Here is a 25,936-nt window from a genome sequence, read left to right on the forward strand (position 1 = left end):
GCTGCTAATTGGAGTTTCGGTTGTTTAACCGAAATTTCGTCGCTGGATTAACCATGGTTACCAACCCCAGGAACAATATTCTGGTATTTGCTTTTGACAAGGAATCCCGTCCTGTTCAGCCGACATCCCTAGAAATAGGTGACTGGATAACACAGGTAATTGGTCTCAGTTGTGAAACCGTCTATACCTGGTAACTTGATCAGGAAAAATACTGTGTTTTTGTCAAGTTATTCAGTGATGCGACTGTTGAAAAGTGTTACGAAGGTGGGCCATGAAGTAGATTTTGTTCATGGAAATGGTTATAAAAGTAAAGTTTAGTAAAGTTTACACCTACAGAGCTGACATTTATTACAAAATCGTTCATGTCTTGAATCTTACCATTGAAATTGAAAATGATAAGATTAAGGAAGCTCTTTTAACCTATGGAGACGTTAAATGTATTGCAAATGAACACTGGTCGCCTCACTTTAAACTGCAATGTTTCAGCGGGGCCAGCTGTGTAGGTATGGACGTTAAGACAATTATTCCGTCTCACATAACTGTTCGTGGGTGTAAGGCACAAATTGTTTATACAGGTCAGGAACCTATATGTCATATATGTAACGAAACCGATAGTAGTCAATTTCCCCTGTTAACAACAAAGGGAAACCCTGTTACTACTATTCGTGAAACTGACTTGCAACCGAAAAAACGATCTCTGGAGACAACTGATAGTTGTTCAGAGGACGAGCTGTCTCGTACAACTCCCTCATTTCGCAAGCAAAAACCGTGGGACGAGGAGGCAGAGGATCCGGAAGGCAGAATGCGAATGGAAATTGATGATCAGAAAGATAATATACGGTACCAGAAAATGAAGGGGGTGTAGTCAGTATTAATTTGCAAGAAATAACAGGTGAAGTAGCTGATTGCAAAGATCAGCAGCTATCTTTTAGTAAACAAATTCAGGGAGAGGTTGCAAAACTGCCGTCTCCATTTGTTTCCCCCGATCAGGAAATAAGTGATATTCATAAAGAACAAGGAAGTTATGGTGTCACCGCCAGACACCACACTTGCTTGGTGGTAGCCTTTAAATCGGCCGCGGTCCGTTAGTATACGTCGGACCGGCGTGTCGCCAGTATCTGTGATTGCAGATTGAGCGCCGCCACATGGCAGGTCTAGTATAGGGAGACTCCCTAGCACTCGCCCCAGTTGTACAGCCGACTTTGCTAGCGAAGGTTCACTGACTACATACGCTCTCATTTGCAGAGACGACAGTTTAGCAAAGCTTTCAGCTACGTCATTTGCTACAACCTAGCTAGGCGCCATATTCAGTTACTATGTATCCTGAACAGATAATATTGTGAATCATGTACCGTCAAGAGCGACGTTCATCATTAATGGATTAAAGTTAAGTATCAAACCAATTACGTCCACTTTCGGAATTCTAATTCCTTTTCATGTTCCAGACCTCACGTCAGTATAGTTCTTCCCTCCTCACGCCAGCCTGCGTGAGCTAAAACGCGTGCATTTCGGCCTCCATTCATAACACGGTCTTGGCTGTGCTGCCAACACAACAGAAGTGGTGGCCAAATTGAAATCACGGTCAACACCGCAGGGCAGGGGCCAGAAACAGAAATTGCCAAAGCGCCTGCTGCTGCTACAGACGGACCGAGAAGTAAAGTAAAAACGCAATCAAATGTGAATGTAGCTGGTGAGCAAGGGAAGGGAAAATCAGCTAAGGACGACCCAAGCCCAAAGAATGTTCGGTACAAAACGGTCCTACACGAATCAGTGGAGGAAAAATCAAAAAGGTTACAAGGAAATCAGTATGCTAGCAGTACAGGAGAAAATCTTCAAGGTAGAAAAAGTCGAGACTGTACCTAATAAACTGATTGAAGTGTTATTCCATGTTCAGCCTTCCGAGAATACTGTTAATAGTTTAACTGAACCCTGAACCACAGGAAACAAAATTAGTTCATCACAACCACTACATACTGTCAGTGCAATGACACAATCTTACTTTGTCACCACTAAAAACATAAATAAAATTACGTCCGGTTTGAAATTGCCGACACTTAAGGAATTTTTGTACGAATCCGATTTAGTAATTCTCAGCCATGTCAGTTACATAAATGTGTCTCACGAAACAAGTTTTGGAACAGCTGTTGTACTGAGGGAAGGGATTCCAATAAGCGAGGTGGAACGACTGGAATCCGGAAGGGGAATAGGACTAAATATCTATGATGCTACTATCATCAGCTCGTATTCCGCTTCAGGAAATTCTCACCGAGCTGATAGGGCACGTTTCTTCAAAGATGAAATGATATACTTGTTAAGGAAAAATCCAAGACAGTTATTATAGGAGGTGATTTTAATCGTGTTTAAAATGTAGAAGATCAGTTACCTAATTTTAGTTTCTCACGTGAACTTAAACAACTAGTTACTGGTTTAGAATTAAAGGACATATGGGACATCAATTACATCTCCGTTGTTGAGTACCCTTATGTCATGGCAACATCTCGTAGCAGGATTGATAGATTATATGTTCCTAAAAATCTTGAAGCTTCCGTGACAAGAGCAGAAACTATTCCTACGTCTTTTTCAGGCTGTGTGTGTTAGTTTACATAAATCTAACAAGACAGCCAGTTTGCCGATTCAAGAATCAGTGGAATTTGAACATTTTTTTTAGTAAATCATGATTTAGAAGATCTGATTAAAGAAGCATGGGCAATAAGCCTGCGTGCTCTTAGTAGATATGCCACTGCTATCGAAATGTGGGTTACAATGGCGAAGCCATAGTTGAGGAAGGTTCTTATTCAGTACAATGCCCAGAGTCCAAGAGAAATGAAATGCGCTATAGAATATTACTATTTAGTTTTGAGAGATCTATATGATCGGTTCTCAGCAGGTTCCTCACTTCGGATAGCAGAAATCAAAAAAGTCAAAGCTAAGTTACTTAATATCAAGAGAAAACAAATGGTAGGGTTGAAAATAAAGTCGAAGGCAAATTCGGTGTCACAAGACGAAGCTGCTTATATGTATTATAATGTGAAGCATACGAAAAACGGAAGAACGACTTTTATTGATGACAGAACCCAGCTGGATATCATCGACGAAAATTATCGCTATTATTGCGAGCTATTTTCTGTAAATCAAAGTAATGATGCATCCTTGAAAGAATTCCGTGACATCCTAGCCCCAAAGCTGACGGAAGACGGCAATGAAAATTTCCTCAGGGTAGTCAGTGAAGAGGACGTGTATGATACTCTGTGCACCTCACCACCAAAACACTACCCGGGACCGGACGCTCTGCCAGCAGAGTTTTACATCCGTTATTGGCCAACACTGGGTGCGAAAATCACGGACATTGTAAATGTGGTTATTCAGGGTAAAATGGTTCCGGCTGAGTTTAAGGAGACTAAAATTGTTCTTGTGCCAAAAAGTAATTCAAACAAAGATTTAAATAAGTTTCATCCAATTTCACTGCTGAATTATTATTGTAAATTAATAGCTAGACTAGTAAACAAGAGAATTTCGTGTCTTACAGATAAAATTATTAGTAAACATTATAACTGCGCTCAAGGCAGAGCCATTTTTCGAAATATAGCAGAATTCAGGGATATAATTTCTATAACTTCTGTAACAAACATAAAATGTGCTAATTTTTTAATTTTTATTTTTTTTAGATTTTTATAAAGCCTTCTATGTAGTCAATTATGAATATCTCTTAAGGACTTTGGAGATAATAGATTTCAACGATAGGGTCATTCAGTTGATAAAGAACATAGAAACAGAAATAAATTCAAAAATAAATGTGAATTGTCAACAATCCAGGCCGATACAAATAAAACGAGGTGTTTTTTAAGGACGTCCTGTCCATGTCGCTCTTTCCCATTTCACAGGAACCTTCCCTTCGACATGTCAATGCTAGACTAAAAGGCTTAACATTATCAGAAAACAAAACAGTTATAAGAGACTATGCTGACGATATAGGTATCGTTATAAGGAATAATGAAGATGTAACCTCTATAGGAACAGTGATTCGTACGTACTGTAGAGCATCTCTAGCCAGTGAAAACGAAAGAAAGTAAGATGTTAATTCTCAGAGGTGTTGATAATATCAGTGTCGTGTGCAAAATTAGTCCGCCAACATAAAACCCTTGGGACCACCCTGGCAGCATGCCCCATGAATATGACGGCTTATAATTGCTAAGTTGCATCAGATAAAGTGCAAGTAGCCATTATAGAGAATTTAACTCGATATATGAACAAAGTTCAAGGAACAAAGTATATCAACTCATGCATCCTTGCTAAGCCCAGGTGCTTCCACACTGAGAATGATAGCGAGGAGGATAACGTCCAAATCACTAAATTTTTGTGGAATGTGTAACCTCCCCCCTCACTTATCGACCTTAATGCCAGTGAAAAATTAAACCGCGTGTACCTAATGGAAATTTGGGAAAAGCAATCGTCACCGAAGTTAATCTATCGGTAAAGAGGGAGGAAAGGGTTACATCTAAATGAAAGGAAAAATGCAAATGAAACTGGTGGAAATTAATTTTGAAAAGGGGTAAAGTTAATAAAGAAAGTAAATGTGCGGCCGTTACGTTAACAATTAACTAGCGGTAATTAGATATTTGAGATTTGGGGGAAATCACGGTCGCCAGTCCTAAGGACAATTACTATAGTAACTGAAAAAGAAAGGTTATTACACATATAATTAACACTAGAAGCGTGGCAACTGAAGGTTGACACGTGTAGTGTGAAAACTGAAAGTTTGTCAGAAGTAATAAATTTCGCTACACTCTGACTTAATTTAGCAAAAGAATTAATAAAACCGGAAAATCGAAAGTTAATTTAGTGACTGAAGTTAATAGTGAGCTTTCTTTCTGAAGCACATCGAAATCCAGTAAAATACGGTTAGTCTTGGACTACCTCAACAATCATTTCAAAAGCAACTTGACTCTACGCAATTTAGAAACAAGAGATTTTACTTTGAACTTGAATTAAATGATTCTGAACTATTAACAATAGTAAAATTTAGTACGTACCAAGCTGAGCTGCAGTCACAGGTAAGCTAAAATATGCTAACAAAACTCGCACTCTAAATTTGTGCTCGTGTAACCTAAATATTGTAGCCAGCTACTGAACTTTAAAATTAAAGCAGTGAAATCTAATTATATTATTTTAATGCTGGCGTTTGAATTTCAACGACACTCGGGTTCATTTCGGAAAAGGAAGGGACCCTGCTTGGCAATGCAATTGGGACAATGAGCAACAAAGGTTCATGCTAAGTTGCTGTAATTTTGCGAGGCAAATGGAACAATTTGAAAAGCTGAGGTCTGCCATACAGTTCTGAAACTTTACGTGCTTTTAGTCTTCCTTGTTAGTTGATTGAAGGTTTGAAGCCGTCGATCGAGGAGGTGGCGACAGTCACTCATTGTCGGCCGTCGCTGTTGCAGAAGCTGGATGTTGGCGCGCCTTCTTCTCGACACGGTCACCAGGCGAAACGGGCTCTTGATGTGCGCCAGCTAATGCTTCCCGTCCGCGACACCATGTCAGAAACTATCATCGCGAGTCGAGCGCAATTACTTGCTGCCAAACCCCGAAAGCGCGGCAACTCGCGGGAGCGTCACACGACACCTGCTCCACTCGCTACTCCCGCCAGACTCTCACTGTTCTGCCCGCGCTTCACGCGGCAGAGTTAACACTACCAAAGATCCTACGAACTTTGATTCTTTACACGACCTATCGATGTAATCGTTCGATAGCAGTTTTCCCTAGGCAAGACCCAGCGTAAAAATACAAATAATATTTACGCAACAAACCAATTATACATCGACATAAGTGCATAAATATATATATACAAACAGTAAAACAATTACAATATATAAAGAGACAGAAATGTCATATCTTGAGGTAACAAAACAAGGAAAAAAATAATAGTACAATAGATGGAAATAGGAGGATATGCATTTCCGGCGTTACACGTGCCCCACATTGTCTGAGGATGTTCGTGTAACGTAAACAGACTCAGAAAATGTCCCAAAAAAGAAACAGCGGAAATGCATATGCTCAAAACATCAACAAAATTTAGCATTCGTCTAATTAAGCATAAATCAATTTTTTTTAGACCATAATAATTGAGTGGAGACACTCCTAATCTTATTCCACTCTGTCATCTTGCACAAAATAAAACAGGTTGACAACATATTAAAATTCATAGAAAACATAGAAAATGGTTTAGCTATTCTAAAATTGTCAAAATTCCCAACAGTATCAAGAAATGGAATACTATTTACAAAATTAATCAGAGTACATGGTCATAAAAACAGGTAGATCAAAATACGCAAATTAATAATTAATTACATAGAATACACATTTTTACATAACCTTTTCATAATTAATATCTCGTCATGAGATTCCACTTAACGCTAAACAAGAAAATAATATTCAGTAGATCGAAAGAAACATAAATATTGACAGCAGAATTCTTTCACATCAGCTGTCCGGGAAGAAAAACTATTCCGCCTTTCGTACTCGCAAGTACAAAGAATGCCGACAGCGGCACAAGAGCCAACAGCGGCACAAGAGCCGACAGCGGCTCGCCTCGCCAGTATTGTTGCGCCCGCGTGTGCGGCACGCTTGATCTCACTCGCCCTTGTGACGGCGTTTCCAGAACGTCCGTTTCACTGAATTCTTTAGGAAAAACTCACTCCCGAGTAATCTCAAGGAGTCCCTTAATACTATCACAGTGGATAACTCAACACTGTCCATCATCACACGCATGTACTAGCCTGAAACTTAAAACAGCGTCTAAGTACATCGGCAATGACTAGTAAAACACATATTCATGAAATCTTACAGCTAGTTACAAAATCATATTTACATTGCTTAATCTACTGTGAGTCAGCTGAAAACTTAAATTAGCAGCTTGGATTTTTCAATTGATAAATAATCACTCTCTTAAATCATTTAGTCAAAATTAATTACTTATTAATTACAACTTCTTTAATGTCCTCTTGGTCAGTCAAAAGCATGGCAATCTAGCAAACCTTAAATCTTACACTCTATATTTACACACTGTACAAATTACCCATTGTGTGGTATTAATCGATCCTAGGTTGGTACAATTTCAAGTTTACTATATTCCGTATAGCTAACCTTTTTCCAGAGCTCGGATACTCTAAGCAATAAGCATTTGTGTGAGGTATACCGATGACTTTATATGGCCCATTATAAACAAACTTAAATTTAGAGATTTCATTGTCTATCTCGCTCGATTTCTCATGAGCTTTTACAAGTACTAAGTCTCCGATTGCAAACTTAGCAAAACGCGTTTTAGCGTCATGACGACGTATGCGAGCATCGGCTTTTAGCTTCATTACTTCTCGCAAACGATCTTTTTTCACACCAATACTAATGTTAATCCGTGGAGGGAATTTGATTATCTCTTCCAATTCACTTTCTACACTTTTGTCAATGCCGAAATTCCTCACATTACAGTAGTTCAAATTCATACCTACATCAATACCATTCGGCCAGTTAACAATGTGTATAGGCTGGTATTGCCTATGCACACCGTCTCCTGCCTCGTCAAAGCTAACTACTATCGTTTTATCTAGTGACATACATGTCAAAGTTTTGCTTTCGCAGTTAATCACTGCACGGTACTTTAATAGCCAATCTAACCCGATAATTACTTCCGCAGTTAAGTCTGGCACGACGACAAACTCTTGTTCAAATCGTGCCCCACATATCTCGAAGTTGACAAAAATCTGTTTTGTGACCGGTTTACTGGCCTTCCCAGTAGCACCGATAATTTTTACTCCTGTTACTGGCATAACTACGATGCCAGGTCTGTCTTTCAGTAACTCAAATATTTTCCCAGATACAGCACGCAATTCTGCACCGGTGTCAATCAACACGTTTAGTTGTAGGTCGTGCATATTAACAGACACTACTATCTGTCTACACTTGTCCTCGACTGTTTCTTTATTTTCCCACAGTAAATCCTCGTCTATATCCAGGTCATTCCAGAAAAAACCATCCGGCTTTGATCCTAAATCCGGCTTATCTGGCGGCTTTTTCAGCCTCTGTTCAAATACAGTTTTAATTTCAACACGTTTGTCCTGAGGCTTAGTCTCTAGCTTCGCCTCCAATACCGAAACCTTTTCCTGTAACTCGTCAACTAGTGAGTGTTGCTTTGCTATCAATTCACTAATTGTCACCTTCGTTGATTCCACTTTGGTCAGATTGATCTCATCTGCCAATCTACCTGGAGGAATGTGCCCAGTAGCATCTGAAATTACTTCCTCTGGATCTGCGCAACCCACACTGCTATTGTCTGACTGTATAATGTCAGTTCTAACCTCATACACGCTGTAATCTATGTGCTTTTCTACCAATCGTGTCCGGCTATCACTAAAATTTTCGTAATCTTTCTCCTTAATACTCTCGCAATGTTTAAACTGGAGGTTTGCGTCGGATGGGTCGGCTACTTCTACCACTATAACTTTCGGTAAAGTCTGCCGGTTAGGGCCAGAACTTTCCGTTACTACTTCAACATCTAACTCCTGCGGGACGAAACACGACGAATCTTGCTCGTGCTCCCCCTTAACATCAACTATTTCTGGTAAAGTCTGCCGGTTAGGGCCAGAACTTTCCATCACTTCACAAATACTATCTTCCTGCGGGACGAAACGCGGCAAATCCTGCCCGCGCTCCCCATAAACACTTCTCCCGTACAGGCCCCTATAATCTCTTAGTTCGTCGTATAAGCGACCGAACTGCCTTAACCAGACCTCATCCCTCTCTGCATCCCCTCGCTCGATGACGGACGTTTTATCCGACATCTGATCTTCTTTCAACACTTGCGAATCATTCTTAAACTCAATCTCCAGTTCCGCTGTGGGTATTACAGCTGCCACTTTATAATCGATTTCCGGAACACTACTTAAATTGTTCTCACTGACAGTGAATGTACTACCTACTGCCGTGTATACTGCTGATCTACTACTTGTGGGCGCACTCCTTTCTCTTAACACTGGCACACTCTCCCGCCGTTGATTATTCCGTACGGAATTTTCATAACGGCGACACCTGGGTCTTCTCCTGTTATTGGGCCGCCAAAATTTCTCCACGCCCGGTCGGCCCCTCACCGGCGCGGCTAATGGTTTCCCTGTCTCGTCCCAGCAGATACGCTCCCCGGATACTGCTGAGGCGGCTGGTCACACCCTCTGACGTTATTACTATTGCGCGAAGCCCGTATCACGCTAGTATGATACTGGTTCCCGTTATTCCAGTTATTATTTGCATTGTACCGATTGTTATTACGGTCCGAACCATTATTGTTATTGCTGCCATGGTTGCGGTATGCATTATTCCCATGGTTATCGTTGTTGTGGTTGCTGTGGTACCCGTCGTTGTTACCACGGCCTCTACCACTGTCGCGATTATTGCGCCAATTGTCCTCGTCCTCAACTCTTTCCAGGAAATCATTGATTGTCCTGTAATTGCTTCCTACGTAGCGTTTTGTATCATCTGGAAGCTTTTTGTAGAGTTCCCAGACTATTTCGGATTCCGAGCGGCGATCACGCAAATATTCCAACTTGCGGATCCAGCCCTCACAAAACTCCTTCATCGAGCCGCGCGAATTCGCATCGAAAGGCCTCGATACGACAAATTCGCGCCAGACACTTTGCTGTTTTTGCTCTGACGAGTATTCAGCCAGAAACAAATTTTTAAACTCGTCAAAAGTCAGGTTCGTAATGTTGAGGTTTAAGCCCCAACGCTTGGCATCACCAGCCAGCACATCAATAACCGCATTAATTTTTCTCTCATTAGTCCATGATCTGGGTAAAACTCTTTCACAATTCTTAATAAAATCCGTCGCGTGTATACCGCCTTTTTTCAAGGGGTCGAACCGCTCCTCTTTCGTCAACAATTCCGAACTATGTGCACAGATTGGCACATAGCTCTGTTTTTCAAGTTTCTTTTCTAATTCCGACACTCTCGTAATTACTTGGCAAGTGGTTGTCGCAAGCGTTTCCACTTCCCTCTTTTTCTCTTCGCAGGTATTAGCCTGCTCCCTCACTTTAGTGTCTACTTCGGACACTAAAGCCTTTAAAGTTTCCACCTTCTGTTGATCCTCTTTCTTCACTAATTGAATTTGTTCCGTCACCTTATTCTCGATGATCGGAGCAACTGCTTCTCCTACACTTTTCTCGATTCTGCTAATTTCGGAATCAAAACGAGTATTTATGCTCGCAATTTCCGCCTGAACGCCTATCATTTCCTGTTTAAGATTACCGATTTCGGTATTAATTACAACAATATCTTCTTTGATTTTATCAACTTTTGTATTAACAACTCCAACATTGTTGTTAACAACATTAATAGCTTTGTTCTGATTGTCTAGCTTTCGTTCAATCTTTTCAGACTGAGCTTCTTGCTTGGCAGACAGAGCTATAATTTCTGCCGATTGACTCTTGATTTCATTAATCAAAACATTCAATAAATCAGTTAAATTCCCGGAGACTACCGGTTTTACCTCCGTAGCTGGTTCCTCTATATATGTTCCCCCGTATTCATCATCAAGGGGTACAGATTTGATTTTCGCTTCCGATTCCGAAACATTTTCTAAAGTTTGGAATTCCATTTCTGCTCTTTGTTGCGTTTCGGCGGTCGCGTCTTTCATGCTAGCCGCCTGCCCCTGAACAATGGGAACCGCCGTGCGCGTTTCCCACTGTTCGACCGATTGTTCCGTATCCAAGTCTACCAAATTTTGGTAATTGTTGCCTTCACTCATTTTAATAATTTTATATATAAATGCTAAATCTCAAATGTAATTAGGATTACTCCCACTACTTATTCTCGCTGACGTAACGGCCTGTACGTAACCAGTACTTTGTTACGACATTTGCACCAAAGAAAATTCGTGTCCAGAACAACCTCAAATCTGAAGATTGTCCTGTCACCAGGTCGCCACGTGTAACCTCCCCCCTCACTTATCGACCTTAATGCCAGTGAAAAATTAAACCGCGTGTACCTAATGGAAATTTGGGAAAAGCAATCGTCACCGAAGTTAATCTATCGGTAAAGAGGGAGGAAAGGGTTACATCTAAATGAAAGGAAAAATGCAAATGAAACTGGTGGAAATTAATTTTGAAAAGGGGTAAAGTTAATAAAGAAAGTAAATGTGCGGCCGTTACGTTAACAATTAACTAGCGGTAATTAGATATTTGAGATTTGGGGGAAATCACGGTCGCCAGTCCTAAGGACAATTACTATAGTAACTGAAAAAGAAAGGTTATTACACATATAATTAACACTAGAAGCGTGGCAACTGAAGGTTGACACGTGTAGTGTGAAAACTGAAAGTTTGTCAGAAGTAATAAATTTCGCTACACTCTGACTTAATTTAGCAAAAGAATTAATAAAACCGGAAAATCGAAAGTTAATTTAGTGACTGAAGTTAATAGTGAGCTTTCTTTCTGAAGCACATCGAAATCCAGTAAAATACGGTTAGTCTTGGACTACCTCAACAATCATTTCAAAAGCAACTTGACTCTACGCAATTTAGAAACAAGAGATTTTACTTTGAACTTGAATTAAATGATTCTGAACTATTAACAATAGTAAAATTTAGTACGTACCAAGCTGAGCTGCAGTCACAGGTAAGCTAAAATATGCTAACAAAACTCGCACTCTAAATTTGTGCTCGTGTAACCTAAATATTGTAGCCAGCTACTGAACTTTAAAATTAAAGCAGTGAAATCTAATTATATTATTTTAATGCTGGCGTTTGAATTTCAACGACACTCGGGTTCATTTCGGAAAAGGAAGGGACCCTGCTTGGCAATGCAATTGGGACAATGAGCAACAAAGGTTCATGCTAAGTTGCTGTAATTTTGCGAGGCAAATGGAACAATTTGAAAAGCTGAGGTCTGCCATACAGTTCTGAAACTTTACGTGCTTTTAGTCTTCCTTGTTGGTTGATTGAAGGTTTGAAGCCGTCGATCGAGGAGGTGGCGACAGTCACTCATTGTCGGCCGTCGCTGTTGCAGAAGCTGGATGTTGGCGCGCCTTCTTCTCGACACGGTCACCAGGCGAAACGGGCTCTTGATGTGCGCCAGCTAATGCTTCCCGTCCGCGACACCATGTCAGAAACTATCATCGCGAGTCGAGCGCAATTACTTGCTGCCAAACCCCGAAAGCGCGGCAACTCGCGGGAGCGTCACACGACACCTGCTCCACTCGCTACTCCCGCCAGACTCTCACTGTTCTGCCCGCGCTTCACGCGGCAGAGTTAACACTACCAAAGATCCTACGAACTTTGATTCTTTACACGACCTATCGATGTAATCGTTCGATAGCAGTTTTCCCTAGGCAAGACCCAGCGTAAAAATACAAATAATATTTACGCAACAAACCAATTATACATCGACATAAGTGCATAAATATATATATACAAACAGTAAAACAATTACAATATATAAAGAGACAGAAATGTCATATCTTGAGGTAACAAAACAAGGAAAAAAATAATAGTACAATAGATGGAAATAGGAGGATATGCATTTCCGGCGTTACACGTGCCCCACATTGTCTGAGGATGTTCGTGTAACGTAAACAGACTCAGAAAATGTCCCAAAAAAGAAACAGCGGAAATGCATATGCTCAAAACATCAACAAAATTTAGCATTCGTCTAATTAAGCATAAATCAATTTTTTTTAGACCATAATAATTGAGTGGAGACACTCCTAATCTTATTCCACTCTGTCATCTTGCACAAAATAAAACAGGTTGACAACATATTAAAATTCATAGAAAACATAGAAAATGGTTTAGCTATTCTAAAATTGTCAAAATTCCCAACAGTATCAAGAAATGGAATACTATTTACAAAATTAATCAGAGTACATGGTCATAAAAACAGGTAGATCAAAATACGCAAATTAATAATTAATTACATAGAATACACATTTTTACATAACCTTTTCATAATTAATATCTCGTCATGAGATTCCACTTAACGCTAAACAAGAAAATAATATTCAGTAGATCGAAAGAAACATAAATATTGACAGCAGAATTCTTTCACATCAGCTGTCCGGGAAGAAAAACTATTCCGCCTTTCGTACTCGCAAGTACAAAGAATGCCGACAGCGGCACAAGAGCCAACAGCGGCACAAGAGCCGACAGCGGCTCGCCTCGCCAGTATTGTTGCGCCCGCGTGTGCGGCACGCTTGATCTCACTCGCCCTTGTGACGGCGTTTCCAGAACGTCCGTTTCACTGAATTCTTTAGGAAAAACTCACTCCCGAGTAATCTCAAGGAGTCCCTTAATACTATCACAGTGGATAACTCAACACTGTCCATCATCACACGCATGTACTAGCCTGAAACTTAAAACAGCGTCTAAGTACATCGGCAATGACTAGTAAAACACATATTCATGAAATCTTACAGCTAGTTACAAAATCATATTTACATTGCTTAATCTACTGTGAGTCAGCTGAAAACTTAAATTAGCAGCTTGGATTTTTCAATTGATAAATAATCACTCTCTTAAATCATTTAGTCAAAATTAATTACTTATTAATTACAACTTCTTTAATGTCCTCTTGGTCAGTCAAAAGCATGGCAATCTAGCAAACCTTAAATCTTACACTCTATATTTACACACTGTACAAATTACCCATTGTGTGGTATTAATCGATCCTAGGTTGGTACAATTTCAAGTTTACTATATTCCGTATAGCTAACCTTTTTCCAGAGCTCGGATACTCTAAGCAATAAGCATTTGTGTGAGGTATACCGATGACTTTATATGGCCCATTATAAACAAACTTAAATTTAGAGATTTCATTGTCTATCTCGCTCGATTTCTCATGAGCTTTTACAAGTACTAAGTCTCCGATTGCAAACTTAGCAAAACGCGTTTTAGCGTCATGACGACGTATGCGAGCATCGGCTTTTAGCTTCATTACTTCTCGCAAACGATCTTTTTTCACACCAATACTAATGTTAATCCGTGGAGGGAATTTGATTATCTCTTCCAATTCACTTTCTACACTTTTGTCAATGCCGAAATTCCTCACATTACAGTAGTTCAAATTCATACCTCCATCAATACCATTCGGCCAGTTAACAATGTGTATAGGCTGGTATTGCCTATGCACACCGTCTCCTGCCTCGTCAAAGCTAACTACTATCGTTTTATCTAGTGACATACATGTCAAAGTTTTGCTTTCGCAGTTAATCACTGCACGGTACTTTAATAGCCAATCTAACCCGATAATTACTTCCGCAGTTAAGTCTGGCACGACGACAAACTCTTGTTCAAATCGTGCCCCACATATCTCGAAGTTGACAAAAATCTGTTTTGTGACCGGTTTACTGGCCTTCCCAGTAGCACCGATAATTTTTACTCCTGTTACTGGCATAACTACGATGCCAGGTCTGTCTTTCAGTAACTCAAATATTTTCCCAGATACAGCACTCAATTCTGCACCGGTGTCAATCAACACGTTTAGTTGTAGGTCGTGCATATTAACAGACACTACTATCTGTCTACACTTGTCCTCGACTGTTTCTTTATTTTCCCACAGTAAATCCTCGTCTATATCCAGGTCATTCCAGAAAAAACCATCCGGCTTTGATCCTAAATCCGGCTTATCTGGCGGCTTTTTCAGCCTCTGTTCAAATACAGTTTTAATTTCAACACGTTTGTCCTGAGGCTTAGTCTCTAGCTTCGCCTCCAATACCGAAACCTTTTCCTGTAACTCGTCAACTAGTGAGTGTTGCTTTGCTATCAATTCACTAATTGTCACCTTCGTTGATTCCACTTTGGTCAGATTGATCTCATCTGCCAATCTACCTGGAGGAATGTGCCCAGTAGCATCTGAAATTACTTCCTCTGGATCTGCGCAACCCACACTGCTATTGTCTGACTGTATAATGTCAGTTCTAACCTCATACACGCTGTAATCTATGTGCTTTTCTACCAATCGTGTCCGGCTATCACTAAAATTTTCGTAATCTTTCTCCTTAATACTCTCGCAATGTTTAAACTGGAGGTTTGCGTCGGATGGGTCGGCTACTTCTACCACTATAACTTTCGGTAAAGTCTGCCGGTTAGGGCCAGAACTTTCCGTTACTACTTCAACATCTAACTCCTGCGGGACGAAACACGACGAATCTTGCTCGTGCTCCCCCTTAACATCAACTATTTCTGGTAAAGTCTGCCGGTTAGGGCCAGAACTTTCCATCACTTCACAAATACTATCTTCCTGCGGGACGAAACGCGGCAAATCCTGCCCGCGCTCCCCATAAACACTTCTCCCGTACAGGCCCCTATAATCTCTTAGTTCGTCGTATAAGCGACCGAACTGCCTTAACCAGACCTCATCCCTCTCTGCATCCCCTCGCTCGATGACGGACGTTTTATCCGACATCTGATCTTCTTTCAACACTTGCGAATCATTCTTAAACTCAATCTCCAGTTCCGCTGTGGGTATTACAGCTGCCACTTTATAATCGATTTCCGGAACACTACTTAAATTGTTCTCACTGACAGTGAATGTACTACCTACTGCCGTGTATACTGCTGATCTACTACTTGTGGGCGCACTCCTTTCTCTTAACACTGGCACACTCTCCCGCCGTTGATTATTCCGTACGGAATTTTCATAACGGCGACACCTGGGTCTTCTCCTGTTATTGGGCCGCCAAAATTTCTCCACGCCCGGTCGGCCCCTCACCGGCGCGGCTAATGGTTTCCCTGTCTCGTCCCAGCAGATACGCTCCCCTGATACTGCTGAGGCGGCTCTGACGTTATTACTATTGCGCGAAGCCCGTATCACGCTAGTATGATACTGGTTCCCGTTATTCCAGTTATTATTTGCATTGTACCGATTGTTATTACGGTCCGAACCATTATTGTTATTGCTGCCATGGTTGCGGTATGCATTATTCCCATGGTTATCGTTGTTGTGGTTGCTGTGGTACCCGTCGTTGTTACCACGGCCTCTACCACTGTCGCGATTATTGCGCCAATTGTCCTCGTCCTCAACTCTTTCCAGGAAATCATTGATTGTCCTGTAATTGCTTCCTACGTAGCGTTTTGTATCATCTGGAAGCTTTTTGTAGAGTTCCCAGACTATTTCGGATTCCGAGCGGCGATCACGCAAATATTCCAACTTGCGGATCCAGCCCTCACAAAACTCCTTCATCGAGCCGCGCGAATTCGCATCGAAAGGCCTCGATACGACAAATTCGCGCCAGACACTTTGCTGTTTTTGCTCTGACCAGTATTCAGCCAGAAACAAATTTTTAAACTCGTCAAAAGTCAGGTTCGTAATGTTGAGGTTTAAGCCCCAACGCTTGGCATCACCAGCCAGCACATCAATAACCGCATTAATTTTTCTCTCATTAGTCCATGATCTGGGTAAAACTCTTTCACAATTCTTAATGAAATCCGTCGCGTGTATACCGCCTTTTTTCAAGGGGTCGAACCGCTCCTCTTTCGTCAACAATTCCGAACTATGTGCACAGATTGGCACATAGCTCTGTTTTTCAAGTTTCTTTTCTAATTCCGACACTCTCGTAATTACTTGGCAAGTGGTTGTCGCAAGCGTTTCCACTTCCCTCTTTTTCTCTTCGCAGGTATTAGCTTGCTCCCTCACTTTAGTGTCTACTTCGGACACTAAAGCCTTTAAAGTTTCCACCTTCTGTTGATCCTCTTTCTTCACTAATTGAATTTGTTCCGTCACCTTATTCTCGATGATCGGAGCAACTGCTTCTCCTACACTTTTCTCGATTCTGCTAATTTCGGAATCAAAACGAATATTTATGCTCGCAATTTCCGCCTGAACGCCTATCATTTCCTGTTTAAGATTACCGATTTCGGTATTAATTACAACAATATCTTCTTTGATTTTATCAACTTTTGTATTAACAACTCCAACATTGTTGTTAACAACATTAATAGCTTTGTTCTGATTGTCTAGCTTTCGTTCAATCTTTTCAGACTGAGCTTCTTGCTTGGCAGACAGAGCTATAATTTCTGCCGATTGACTCTTGATTTCATTAATCAAAACATTCAATAAATCAGTTAAATTCCCGGAGACTACCGGTTTTACCTCCGTAGCTGGTTCCTCTATATATGTTCCCCCGTATTCATCATCAAGGGGTACAGATTTGATTTTCGCTTCCGATTCCGAAACATTTTCTAAAGTTTGGAATTCCATTTCTGCTCTTTGTTGCGTTTCGGCGGTCGCGTCTTTCATGCTAGCCGCCTGCCCCTGAACAATGGGAACCGCCGTGCGCGTTTCCCACTGTTCGACCGATTGTTCCGTATCCAAGTCTACCAAATTTTGGTAATTGTTGCCTTCACTCATTTTAATAATTTTATATATAAATGCTAAATCTCAAATGTAATTAGGATTACTCCCACTACTTATTCTCGCTGACGTAACGGCCTGTACGTAACCAGTACTTTGTTACGACATTTGCACCAAAGAAAATTCGTGTCCAGAACAACCTCAAATCTGAAGATTGTCCTGTCACCAGGTCGCCACGTGTAACCTCCCCCCTCACTTATCGACCTTAATGCCAGTGAAAAATTAAACCGCGTGTACCTAATGGAAATTTGGGAAAAGCAATCGTCACCGAAGTTAATCTATCGGTAAAGAGGGAGGAAAGGGTTACATCTAAATGAAAGGAAAAATGCAAATGAAACTGGTGGAAATTAATTTTGAAAAGGGGTAAAGTTAATAAAGAAAGTAAATGTGCGGCCGTTACGTTAACAATTAACTAGCGGTAATTAGATATTTGAGATTTGGGGGAAATCACGGTCGCCAGTCCTAAGGACAATTACTATAGTAACTGAAAAAGAAAGGTTATTACACATATAATTAACACTAGAAGCGTGGCAACTGAAGGTTGACACGTGTAGTGTGAAAACTGAAAGTTTGTCAGAAGTAATAAATTTCGCTACACTCTGACTTAATTTAGCAAAAGAATTAATAAAACCGGAAAATCGAAAGTTAATTTAGTGACTGAAGTTAATAGTGAGCTTTCTTTCTGAAGCACATCGAAATCCAGTAAAATACGGTTAGTCTTGGACTACCTCAACAATCATTTCAAAAGCAACTTGACTCTACACAATTTAGAAACAAGAGATTTTACTTTGAACTTGAATTAAATGATTCTGAACTATTAACAATAGTAAAATTTAGTACGTACCAAGCTGAGCTGCAGTCACAGGTAAGCTAAAATATGCTAACAAAACTCGCACTCTAAATTTGTGCTCGTGTAACCTAAATATTGTAGCCAGCTACTGAACTTTAAAATTAAAGCAGTGAAATCTAATTATATTATTTTAATGCTGGCGTTTGAATTTCAACGACACTCGGGTTCATTTCGGAAAAGGAAGGGACCCTGCTTGGCAATGCAATTGGGACAATGAGCAACAAAGGTTCATGCTAAGTTGCTGTAATTTTGCGAGGCAAATGGAACAATTTGAAAAGCTGAGGTCTGCCATACAGTTCTGAAACTTTACGTGCTTTTAGTCTTCCTTGTTGGTTGATTGAAGGTTTGAAGCCGTCGATCGAGGAGGTGGCGACAGTCACTCATTGTCGGCCGTCGCTGTTGCAGAAGCTGGATGTTGGCGCGCCTTCTTCTCGACACGGTCACCAGGCGAAACGGGCTCTTGATGTGCGCCAGCTAATGCTTCCCGTCCGCGACACCATGTCAGAAACTATCATCGCGAGTCGAGCGCAATTACTTGCTGCCAAACCCCGAAAGCGCGGCAACTCGCGGGAGCGTCACACGACACCTGCTCCACTCGCTACTCCCGCCAGACTCTCACTGTTCTGCCCGCGCTTCACGCGGCAGAGTTAACACTACCAAAGATCCTACAAACTTTGATTCTTTACACGACCTATCGATGTAATCGTTCGATAGCAGTTTTCCCTAGGCAAGACCCAGCGTAAAAATACAAATAATATTTACGCAACAAACCAATTATACATCGACATAAGTGCATAAATATATATATACAAACAGTAAAACAATTACAATATATAAAGAGACAGAAATGTCATATCTTGAGGTAACAAAACAAGGAAAAAAATAATAGTACAATAGATGGAAATAGGAGGATATGCATTTCCGGCGTTACAAATGGTAAAGTGTTCAGAGTGCCTGCAAAAGTAGTCAATTTAGATCCTAAAATGGAGGGCTACGATTAATTGATCTAACGGATAAAGCCTCTGCAGTTTTTATCAAAGGCGAGTTCATTTAATAAGAGACTCGCGAGAAAGCATAACCAGCCAACTTTTCGAGATCATTAAACATCGAAGCCTGCTTCCCCCGATTGACGTGCAGAATATCAACAATCGTTTACAGCATTTGAGGGTTTTCTATGTTGAGTTCAGTTATGTAAATGTCGAAATCAGACATTCATGACACTTAATTTCGAGAGCCAAGATAGTGAACAACATGGTTAGCACCAATGAACAACTGCACAAAATCGGACTCTGTGAAACAAATTTATGTCAAGAATGCCATCTAGTTGACACAATAATTGATAGATACACTTGCAGTGGTTACATGAGTAGTTGGGAGTGGATCCGAGAATAAATAGCTGTGATTACAAGGACATCCCCTGGGGGTGTATCGCTGTCATTGATACACAGGTCTGAAGCACGCTATTTCCTAGAGGCAAACAATAACGCTGTGTACTGGTACCTGGGAAATTTTGTTAATTACAAACTAGGATCCGACAACAGCATAGAGCTCGTACACACGCTGTGTGAATACCACCAAATTAGACGGTATTTGAATGACAAGAAAAAGTTTGGTAATATGTTAAACATTATATGTGAAAGAGTGGGCATTGGATAGCAAAAAAGAAGACTGTGTTGACAGTGATGTACTGTAGTTACCTTAAGGATATTATTTAAATTTTTACTGTAAATTTTTGGTGTGTGCTTTCTCTACTTCAGAAAGTAGTTTTCTAAATTTTATAGCTATTGTACAGAACTTATGTGACAATCAGATTGTGTGTCTGTTAGTGTCAAAACACAAAATATTAAGCCTGCATTGTTGGTTTATAGTATAAATATGCAAATTGACCGTTTTTATAGAAATGTCTTTATCGATTGGTTAAAACCATAAGATTGTATCTGATATAATGTAATATTCAATGGCTGGCTAATTGCCCTGTTCATTTTTGCACTGTGATGTGTAAGTCAATTTTCCAGCGAAAGATCTATTACATAGGTCTGATCACTTCAAACAATTAACATTCCGTCAACGTCCAGAAAGTGTAATTGTAAGGCTAATGAACTTTATAACGTCTCTTTCCCTCCATTCTCAAGTATTCAAGAGATTGTCTAATATGATTATTAAATTGTTTTTATGTGCAATGGGCATATATCTTCCGTATTCTGTACGTTTTGGTGAATTCCATACAACAATGTGAATTGTTCATAGCTAGTCTGACTGAGATGAGAAGGTTATATATCAGTTTCTTCCCTTAACTTGTCTGTCCTTGTGTACACTAATACATTAAAAATTATCCCAAAAACTTGCTGATATCCTTCATAAAGCGCTATTTACGCTTCTGTAACGATTGGAGTACAAGTAATTCAAAAAGCAGATTTTTTTATTTATTCACATCTGAAGTAGTTTGAATACCTTTCAGTAGCTTTTCTTGATGTTCAAATCAATTCTTTCTGGTAATTTAGTCAGTAATACAATCTTTTGTTGTTTTTCTGTAACATCAGCATAATTGCCGTGATATTGTGTAACTAATTTCATAAATAACATGTGTGCATGGTCAGTACGTGTACTTAGAATGTACTTTGAATGTGTAACATTGTTCCTTAAATAAATGTTTACAAAAAAAAAATAAAGCTGACTGGTAACGTGTTTGCCTACCATGCAGTTGCCCTGTTTCCATTCCCGGTCGAGTTGGAAATTTCCTTCGCTCGTGGACTGTGTGTTGCGTTGTCCTCATCACCATCTCAAGCCGTCCTATGTGGCGTCACCCGATATAAATGTTGAAACCAGCCAGTCGAATTACGGATGGGGCCACCAGTGCCACATGATCGCTTCATTTTCATTTTAAAGTTCGATAACTATGTGGGCTGTGTTTACATCGAATGGGCTGGTCTAATTGAACCAATCATTGACTGTAAATCGTTATGTTCCGCTATTTGGAAACTGTCCTCATCTTCCCAAACAACGATGTGATTATTATTGATGACAAAGTGCCGTGTTACTGGGCCATAATGGTTCGCGATCGGTTCCAAGAACATCGTGGGCCATTCAGGCGAATGATCTGGCCACTCAAAGCGCCCAACATGAATCCCATCGCATATCTATGGGACATAATCGAGAGCTCAGTTCGTGCAAACAGACGTGCATCGCGCACACTTTCCGATTTATGGATGGCTATAGAGACAGTCTGGTTCAATATTTCTGCAGGGGATTTCCAGCGACATGTTGAGTCCATGCCAAGCCGAACTGCATCATCTATCCCGGGCAAAATGGGGGTCAAAAACGATATTGGAAAGTATGTCATGACTTTTGTCATCTCAGTGTATAATCGATATTAACAAGTACCCCATTTTAGAAATTATTTTCATGCTAATACCAGTCTCCATTTTATATCATATTGCTGTTGGTCACAGTTAATTATTTTGCAGTCCTAATAATAATCTCCATTTAATACTTCTTATCTAATTCCTGATTTTTTTTCAATTACACTTGCTGCTGATTATCTTATAGCCTCATTTCTTTTCAACTGCTCTTCCAATGTCATTGCACCAGTCTCTAGCAGAAATCAAATATATCGGGAAACCACAAAATTTTAGTTACGTCTCACTCAACGTCAATGCCCTATCCAAACTTCTCCTTCGTTTCTCTCACAGCTTCCGCCTTGTTCTGAAACGCTCCATTCCACATTGCACGTAACAAGTAACACAACGTGTGCGTTTTTCAAAAATCGGTTGCTCAGTAACTGTGTAACACGAATAACCCGCATTTCCTTGTGCTCATCGCAGCTCCTAGAATAAAATGGCAAGATTTGTTGATGTACTGACGCGAACATTCCAACAGTGACAACGATTGGTGTACTACTAACGGCCATATTACATAGCGTAAGAAGAGAAACCTTAAAGAGAAGGTAACGGGTAGGAGGCGGAGACGAATATCATGAAATTTCTATGACATTCGATATGAAAGAGGTGGAAACTTCTGCCATAGGTTAAATGTGGACAATATTAACAAGTCCACAGGTGAACATTGCTGAAAGAAATACGAGGTTGCCCGGAAAGTAACGCACCGTATTTTTCCCTCATCTGTGAACAATGCTACGAATGTGAAAAGTTACGCATGTATTAGTTGAGGTCTCCTGAGCCAGGGGCCAAGTCTCCGTCACTGCCGACAGATAGCGTAGCTGCAGGACAGTTTTAAAATGGCGTATGTAGAGGATGTACGTTACAAGCATCGTGCCGTCATTGAATTTCTCACTGCAGTGAAAGAAACTGTGGGTAATACTCACTAAAGCTTGTGTAAAGTCTATGGAACATCAACTGTCGACAGAAGGGCAGTTAGTCGCTGGACACGGAGGGTGAGGCCATCAGAAGGCGGTTTGGCGGAGCTCAACGGTTTGCAGCATTCCGGGAGATCATCCACGGCTGTCACACCTGACATGTTGCAGTAAGCTGATTTCATTCGCGAGGACAGACGCATTAAGACTCGGCGGTTGGCTCTGCATCTGTCAGTCATCAAAGGAAGTTCACACAGTGAAGCACTGGCTCCGCCACCAGGACAAGGTTTAGTACTGACAGGATATACATGCCATTGTTTCGCGCTGGAGGAAAGCCATAGAACGGGATGGAGATTACGTGTAAGTATAGGGCGTGTAGATAAAATACCATTATTCCGTGTGTGTAATTCTCATTATGTTCAATAAAGAATTGTTGAAGAAAAAAGTGCGGTGCATTACTTTCTGGGTAACCCTCGTAGCATGCAGTGGATTTTGTAGATACATAGTTCTTGACAGGTAATTCCTGACAGTGGCGCATAAAGCTGCATGACTTCATTGAGCCGAACGACGCCAACTGACTGGAGGTGTTTAATGCCGACTAACGAGTCACAAGTTTCCTTATATCCAAATGATGAAAAGGACAAGTGTACCGACGAACCAAGCAAACGTTTGACACGCAGTGTGTGGAGGTTTCAGTTCAAGCCGGATATGGTTCTGTTATGTTTTCGGGAAAAATTTCGACCTAGAATTGTGCCTTCACTCAGATTATAGAGAACACGAACAGGAATGAGTCTTTCAGCACTCTCGGTGTCCTTGTGTTGCTCTCTCTTGTTTATTATCATGCTGAGATTGCTGTAGACACTCCTGTATTGCCGGCCAGTGTGGCCGAGCGGTTCTAGGCGCTACAGTTTGGAACCGCGCGACCGCTACGCTCGCAGGTTCGAATCCTGCCTCGGTCATGGATGTGTGTGATGTCCTTAGGTTGGTTAGATTTAAGTAGTTCTAAGTTCCAGGGGACTGATGACCTCAGAAGTTAAGTCCCATAGTGCTCAGAGCCATTTCAAGTCCTGTATTCTCAGATGGTTACTGCCACATTCATAGGTAGAAACGCGTACGTAATTAGTTTTACGAACAGAAAAGCATTCTGTCGCACCACTACAGGCAACCTAAAACTATCAGTTTTAAACTATGGAAATATCTGGTAGTATTTTGAACTGGGAGTGAAACGGAGCATTTAAAATTCCCGTATTTTTGCATCTATACAGGAGCTAACCATCATTGACTGGCATAAGCGTGACATGGCACACGGAAGACAGTTGTCTATTGTGTTTCTTGCCACATTGAACCCACTATTCAGGCTAGATGCGGTGTTATGTTATTGCCCAGAAAGCGACTACTTTTTATATCCAGTGCGGTTTTATACAGCATTGTCGGCTACTGAAAATACGAAAGTGACTAAATTTTGAGACTGTCAGTAAGTTCCCTTCGCTTAACTAGGTTGCTGTCTCGGGCAGTATAACCTGATCGCGCGCTGTTACTTTTTACAGAAGGCTACTGTTTCTTCCGATGAGAAAACTCACTCTCCGTTGTGTTAACCTCTGCCTGCATCAAACTAACAACAATACGCGAATGTCAGATGCAGCGTGAGCCGTTACGTAGCAACAGTCTGAGGTAAATATTTAATGGGTTTGAATCCCTATTATGAGAGCTCTATCTGTTCGCCGGCGAAGACTGGTTCCGTGTTTGCGAGGTAGGTACTAACTGTTTTTAGTTCACTGTCTGCTGGTCCTGTCTCTCATTTTCGACGCTCTGTAGGCTGCGGTGACGCACAATAGTAATTTCGTCACTTATGGTTTCATTCACATCTCGATAATATTAAGGGCACATGTAAGTTATGCGGAGACCGTTTTAAATATGAGATTGACAATTTATTCAAGAAATGTAAAGAAATGTGTAATTTTACTAATTTCTGAAAGGGCACACGATGTACTCTGAATCTCACATTCTTGAAATGTAGCATCAAAGCCGTCGACTAGTGTACTTTCGCTCAATGTCGGTTTAGGATGTATTAGTCAGGTGAAGGGAAATGTGACATATATCGGTCTCGATACTGCTATTGCCTCTGTAGGAAATGCATGAATTTACACAGGTCGGTATCAGTTGTGCTGCGTGCTTTATAACTCTGCGCTTAAATCGGATATGTGCAAAATTAGGTTCAAATTTGAGGCACTCGATTAGTCAGCTTGACAACCATTTTAAACAAACAAAATTACATGTACTTTGTGACTCCTAAGAATTTTTAATATTTATGATCTAAGTTTTTATTTACACCAAGTTGATCTCAATAAGTCGGCCAGTGCCACGCGTTTTAGCTAGCTCATTTATTAAATACTTAGCGTATACGGATGCTGCAGACAGCTTACGATGTGGTATGCGAATGTAAAGTCATAAATGTTGGAAGTAAGTAGGACACCCGGGTTCGACCCTCGGTCCGGCACAGATTTACAACTTGCCTCATTCATACAACTCAATGCCCACCGGCAGTTGATGTCTTTGATACATTTGTATTTTAATTTATATTGCCTGCTGGATGAAAATAGTGTCTGTTCTTTCGGATATGCCCGAAATAACGGACACCACATATACTTTCCCTGTGTAATAGTGCAACTGACATATTTTAAGTTTCTCCTGTCAGGAGGGGATAGACTCATTTATTTGGCTTATTGGTACAAATTTAACTTTACTACTGGAAATATAACGTAGCCACTTTCGATATTCATGTCATAGTTCGTTTTGAAATTGACATCCATTAAATTAAAAGGAACATAAAGATTGATTTTTCGCTCTACTACCAGCGTTTCCACAGTGACGAGAATACTGTGAGCCTGACCTGCAGTACAAGCGATACATATTGAAAATAGTACATAAAATGCATTACTAAACAGGTTGTAACTTTGTGGACGAGCTAAATGGTGAAACGTCCTTTACGTATAGTTTACTGTAAATAGCTAGAACCTAAGACAAAAGATGATGTAATACGGCATTAGTGTGGTTCAGAAGACATTCCAAAACTGAACCTGTTTCACCTGGAATATGTTGGGTACGTTATTTTGTTTCCCCTATTTCATTGCAAATACATGCCTGTTATGACGTTATAATTGATGCTTGCGAGAAGGATAACAAATCATACATGTAAATGGATGACCTATAACTACGTTTTAATGTTTTGCTGCTCATAATAACCTAAGGAAATTTTTAAGTTTAAACAAATAAAATATTTTTGTTGTTTTGTGAATGGCTGCAAAACTTCAATTTGCTTGTCATTGTCAAGGTACGAACAAACCATTCATTCGTGTCTTTTTGACGGGCAGGTGTATCTAAATAATATAT

The sequence above is a fragment of the Schistocerca piceifrons genome, chromosome 6, assembly GCF_021461385.2.
Source record: "Schistocerca piceifrons isolate TAMUIC-IGC-003096 chromosome 6, iqSchPice1.1, whole genome shotgun sequence".
Classification (NCBI taxonomy): domain Eukaryota; kingdom Metazoa; phylum Arthropoda; class Insecta; order Orthoptera; family Acrididae; genus Schistocerca; species Schistocerca piceifrons.